Below are 6122 nucleotides of genomic sequence, written 5' to 3' on the forward strand. Positions count from 1 at the left end.
ACCAGTTGTTCTGTAAAATGTCCCTCCAATTTGCTCTGTCTGATGTCTCCTTTAAACCCAACTTTTGGCAAGAAAATCACAGAAGCAAAGCTCTGCCTTTCTCAGGCCATTATATCAGAGGCCCGAGCTATGTCTCATTAATGGTGGTGCACTTTGAACGCTTAGGCTCTCCACTGTGAAATGCTTTCCCTTTGTTATTAGTGTCTTGTGGGAAGATTCTTTGAGATTATAAAAGTATCTTGTTTCAAAGCATGTTTTTGCCCTCTAATTGTAGCATCCCTCAGTAATACTCGCAGGCAACTGTTATTACTGTAGTGTTCGCCAAATGGTAATTTTCCATTTCTGTAACTCCTACTTACATGATTGAATCAGCTTTCCCTTTTCATTTATCCATTCATCTTTTTTTATATTAGTACAAGGTTGGGATGTTTATTCCATCCTATAGTTTATTTCTCTTGCTAGCATCATTTTGTGGCTCAAATTATTCGAAAGTTGGCAAGGATTTTAGATTGCATTCTGTGCTCTTTCAGCATGTCTGCTACATATATGTATGCATACTCATATAAATATATTATAAATATATAGAAGAATATGTATATACATATTCACAGAAATACATGTGTAGTATAGTATATGTAATACACATGTATTGTATATAAGATAATAAATATATTTTATGTAACCACAAAAGGTTTGTGTTGCATTTTCTCTGCACCAACCCTGCAATCAATCAGTTGTCTAGGAAGCAACGGTGCCTGTTAGTTTTCAATGGGCACTAGTATACACATCACTTCTGGATGCCAGTGCTTTAGAATTCCAGATTTAAACATGTTCAAGTTGAGGTGCTTATTAGAAAAACAGATGGGTAGGTAATCTGGCAATTGGGTTTATGATATAAGAGTCTTGAGGGACTGGGAGTTTGGCCTAGTGGTAGAGTACGTGCCTAGCATTCATAAAGATCCGGGTTCAATTCCTCAGTATCACATACATAGAAAAACCTGGACGGGGTACTGTGGCTCAAGTAGTAGAGTGCTAGTCTTGAGAAAAGCCCAAGAACAGTGCTCAGGCCCTCAGTTCAAGCCCCAGGACTGGCAAAATAAAAGAGGTAAGAATTTCATGGATTTTACCCCAAGCTGACTTTGACTGTAATCCTCAGATCTCAGCTCCTGAGATGCTAGGATTTCAGTCATAATCCTACAGGCTTGAGCCATCAGCTCCTGGCAAAGATGGCAATTTTGATGCAAAGAGTAGAAGGACTGTTGGACTGTGGGACTGAGAGACTGTGGGACTGTGGGAGTGGAGAAAAACAGGTTCAAAAGGAAAGTGTGGTTTTTAAAATAACAGAAACAAGAACATACTTATGTGCTAAACAGGAAGAATCCCCTAGAAATGGAAATATAGATGAGTTTTTGTGCTCAAGACTAGTGGTCTACAATTTGAATCACAGCTCCACTTCCACACTTCTAGCTTTTTATTGTTTGGAATTGAATTGGAGATCAAAGATATGAATCTCACAAACTTTCCTGCCCTAGCTGAATTTGAACTGAAATCCTCAAATCTCAAGTTGCTGAGTAGATAGGATTACATGCACAAACTACCCACATCTGGCACATTGGAAATTTAAGCATTGTATCATAGAACAAGGTTTTTTTTGCCTAATTTAAAAACTAAATACATTTGGTTAATGTTATTCTTATTTAATTTTTGTTGATGTATAGAGTAGTTTTGATTTCATGAGTTGGGTAATGAATGCATTTCTCTTTGGACAACGTCACCCCTTCCCTCAGTCTCTTCCAGTTTTTTTCTCTCCTATCCCACCCACCAATTGTCTAGTTCATTTTCAATAGAGTGTCTAGTGAGTATCATTGCTGCAGTTATTTCCCTTTGTTCCTCCAATTCTGTGCCTCCCCTTACCCTCCTAAAGACAGATAAATGAATAAATAAGACAAAAATGAAAATGAAAATAGCAGCAAAGAAAATACTTGCTTCCATTTTGTGGAATTAATTTGGATAAATATTGCTTTATATGATCAGATGCACATACACATTACTCATTGAGCATTTGTGTTATTCTAAGAGTGGTCTCACTGTGTGTACAGCCTGGAGTACTGTATAATTGATCATGGGCTAGTATATTTCACATCTATCTTTCATATATGAGCGAAAACACACATTTGTCTCTATGAGCATGGCTTATCTCGCTTAACATAATTTGTTCTAAGCCCATTCATTTCCCTAAAATTCCATTGTATGTAAGTACCACATTTTTTATATCCATTCATCTAATATAGAGATTTTGGGCTGTTTCCATAGCTTGTCTATTGTGAGTAGTGCAGCAGTGAACATGAGTGTAAGTGTATTTTTGGTATTCTGGCTTGTGATGTTCTGGGTGGATGCAGGACCAAAATAAGTTGTAAGGCTGGGTCATAAGGAAGATCTATGTTTAGGTTTTTGAGGAATCTCCAGACTACTGTCCAGAGTTGTTACATGAGCTTACATTCCCACCATCAGTGCAATCGAGTTCCATTTTTCCCATATTCCCATCAACATTTGTTGCTGTTCAAATTCACAATGTTGGCTAATCTGACTGGGGTCAGAGTTGTTTTGGTTTGCATTTCCTTGTGTTTTTTTTCTCATTATTTCTTCTTCTTCTGGGAAGTCTTTGTTTAGTGCGTTTGCCCATTTAGTGATTGATTTATTAGCTTTGGGAGAGGTTAATTTCTTGAGATACTAGAATATTTTGGATATTAGGCCTTAGTTGGATGTATTACCGGTAAAGATCTTCTCCCAGTTTGTCGACTGTCTTTCTTGTTTAGTAATTATATCCTTTGCTGTGCAGAAAGTTTGCATTTGGATGTAACCCCATTTGTCAGTTTCCTGTATCTTCTCTGCCCCTGGATGGTGTTGTTTTTAAAACATAAAATTAAAGACATGAAAGTATTAAATTTTTTTTATTAATTCTTCCTTTTTTGAATCAACTTATGAGGAATTGGAAGGTTTGGCTCTTCCTCCCCCTCCCCGCTCCCCCCTCCCCTCCCCCTCCCCCTTCCCCCTCCTCCCCCTCTTCCTCCTCCTCCTCTTCCTCCTCCTCCTCCTTCTTCTTCTTCTCCAGTACTACTAGAGTTCTACCACTGGAGCCACCACACCACTTCCAGCTTTTTCTGTGTATGTTATATCAAGGAATTGAACCCAACGCTTCGTCCATGGCAGGCAAGTACTCAATCACTAGGCCACACTCCTGGCCCATTTTTTTCTTTTTAGTCCTAGAATTCAAGTCAAAGCTCTCACTTGCTAGAGAGGTGTTCTACTACATGAGCCATATCTCCAGCATTTTTGTTTTGGGTTTATTTATTTGCAGGTACATTATTTGAACTCAGACTTTTGAACTTGTTTTGAATTGGCACACGCTGCTTGAGGCCAATCTCTAGTCTGACTTTTTACTGATTTTTTTGGAGATGGAATTTCTTGAAATTTCTAGCCTGGCTTCAAACCTCAGTCCTCTGGATTTCAGCCTCCTTAATAGCTAGGGTTACAGGTATGAGCCATAATGTCCAGACATAATTGTCTTAAAAAAAAAAACAAAGCAACAATAACAACAAAACCCACACAGCTTTCTAGTAAAATATTAGCTGTGACTGTCAACTGACAACTATATTATTACACCAGGACTATATTTTGCTGTGAAGTATAAGAAAGTGATTACGGCCAGGAAGATGTGGAAGGAGAATTTCATTTTATTTTATTTTAATCTTGGGATATTCATGATTTTCATTTGGAGATGGAAAGGGGAGAAACCAACACATTCACCAAATGCACACCACTGGCCAATCTCTTGCTGGCTTCTTTCCAAACATTTTCTTGGAAGTGATAAATCTGTACAGAAATTCAGAGATTTGCAATTTTACCAAGAGCAAATCTCTTTAAGTGTGTGCAGTGAAAAGAACAAAGGGCAAAGAGAGTTTTTTTTAAGTGAGAAACTCTTTGTCCAAAAACAGAACACAACCCTTGCAGCAGCTGATTTTTATGAGAATTTACTTTCTAACCTATGGAAGAAGCAGATTTAAATAGCAACAGCTGTGAGAGGAGAGAGCAGAGGAAATGTATTCCATTTCAGTTTATTTGCTTATTCTGAATTTATTGAAGACTGTCTTTGAGGTTGTCCATTCAACAGGACAATAAAGAGAAGAGATCAAAAGAAAAAGCAAGTCAGGACAAGACAAAGGAAGCAAGATGTTTGGTTTTAATTTTGTTGCATTCTTATATTCCCCTGCTATGATTTCTCACATAATTGGTAAGAAGTCAGGAAAAGGCATGTTTAGTGAAAACTAACCAGTGAGCTGTCAAAGCATTTGTTTATCAAAGCCTATATTTAATTATGATACATATAAATATGGGTAAAATTCATAAACTAAATGAAATACCTCTGCACAAAGCTACCCCCTGTAGTAGTTTTTTTGTACAGAATTGTGATGTATCATTATAAAAATGATGCTGATGTTTAATTGATTTTTTTATTTTCTTGACTAATAGAGAAAAACTCTGGGGGTAATTACTCCAAAACATAGGTGAGTATAATTGCTTTTGAAAAACATGTACAACAGTAATACATTATGGGTATTTTTTTAATATTCTAAGATCTTTCAAAAACTTCAAATAATTAAAGCACCCCAAATAAAGATATATTCAACTCATAGCCTAACCTCTGTCTACATTTACTGAACTTTGGACACAACAAGGTTTCTAATCACTTGCAAGTATCTATCACACAGCAATCAAACTTGATCTTCATTGTTTTCCCTTATATAGAAAGATCCTAGGGGGTGGGGGGAGGGAAATGGGGATAAAAACATGAGAAAGGGTGTCAATGTGTGAGAAGTAATACACCTACTACCTGGCGAATACAACTGTAATCCCTCTAATACATTACCCGACAATAAAAAGTTAAAAAAAAAAGATTTTCTCTTATCTATCTGCATTTTACAGGATTCATGAAAAGCATGGGCAACCTTAACCTCAATTGGTGACTAAGACCTGGTCAATCAGGAAGCTGAGTTCCTCTGGCACTGTGGTGAACAACTTCATATAATCCTGGTGAAAGGAACTCCTGCTGATAGCCGTAAGTCCCCATTGGCCATTGAAGAAAATCATATTGCCGGCCATTGGTGGCTCATGTCTGTAATCTTAAGCTACAAAAGAGGCTGAGATCTGAGGATCAAGGTTCAAAGCCAACTCAGGTAGGAAGTCCCAGAGAGTCTTATCTCCAATTAACCACCAGGAAACAGTAAGTGATGCATTTGCTCTAAATGGGATAGTGTTAGCTAGCCTTGAGCAAAAAAGAGCTCAAGGACAGTGGCCCAGAATTCAGCCTCATGACTGAAAAACAACAACAACAAAACCATCAAACCAGGGTTTGTGATAATCCCTTAGACTAAAGTAGGCCCCTCACCAAATTGAGCCAAACAGAGCTCTTTCTCCTTGATTTAAACATTGAAGCTAGGAGAAGATCTTCACTAACCATACAACAGACAAAGGCCTCACTCATATCTAAAATATATCAACAGCTCAAAAAATTGAATCACTCCAAAACTAATCTCCAAAGAAACAACCATCCCATTAAAAGATGGGCCAAAGACTTAAAGAGAGTCTTCTCTGAAGAAGAAATAAAAATGGCCTATAGACACATGAAAAAATGCTCGACATCTCTGGCCATAAAAGAAATGCAAATCAAAACAACTCTAAGATTCCACCTCACTCCAGTTAGAATGGCCAGGATTAAGAAATCTAATAACAACAGATGCTGGAAGGGATGTGGAGGGATCACTACTACACTGTTGATGGGAGTGCAAACTCGTTCAACCACTATGGAAAGCAGTATGGCAGTTCCTCAAAAGACTAAACACAGAGCTTCCCTATGACCCAGCAATTCCACTACTTGGCATTTATCCAATCATCTAGAAACAAGGACATACTAAAGCCACTAGCACAATGATGTTCATTGCAGCACTATTTACCATAACAAAGATATGGAACCAACCCAGATGCCCCTCATTTGATGAGTGGATCAACAAGATGTGCTGTATTTATACACAATGGAATTCTATGCTGCTGTCAGAAAAAAGGAC

Source organism: Megascapheus bottae, chromosome 22 (assembly GCF_031878675.1).
Source record: "Megascapheus bottae isolate mThoBot1 chromosome 22, mThoBot2.hap1, whole genome shotgun sequence".
Lineage (NCBI taxonomy): Eukaryota > Metazoa > Chordata > Mammalia > Rodentia > Geomyidae > Megascapheus > Megascapheus bottae.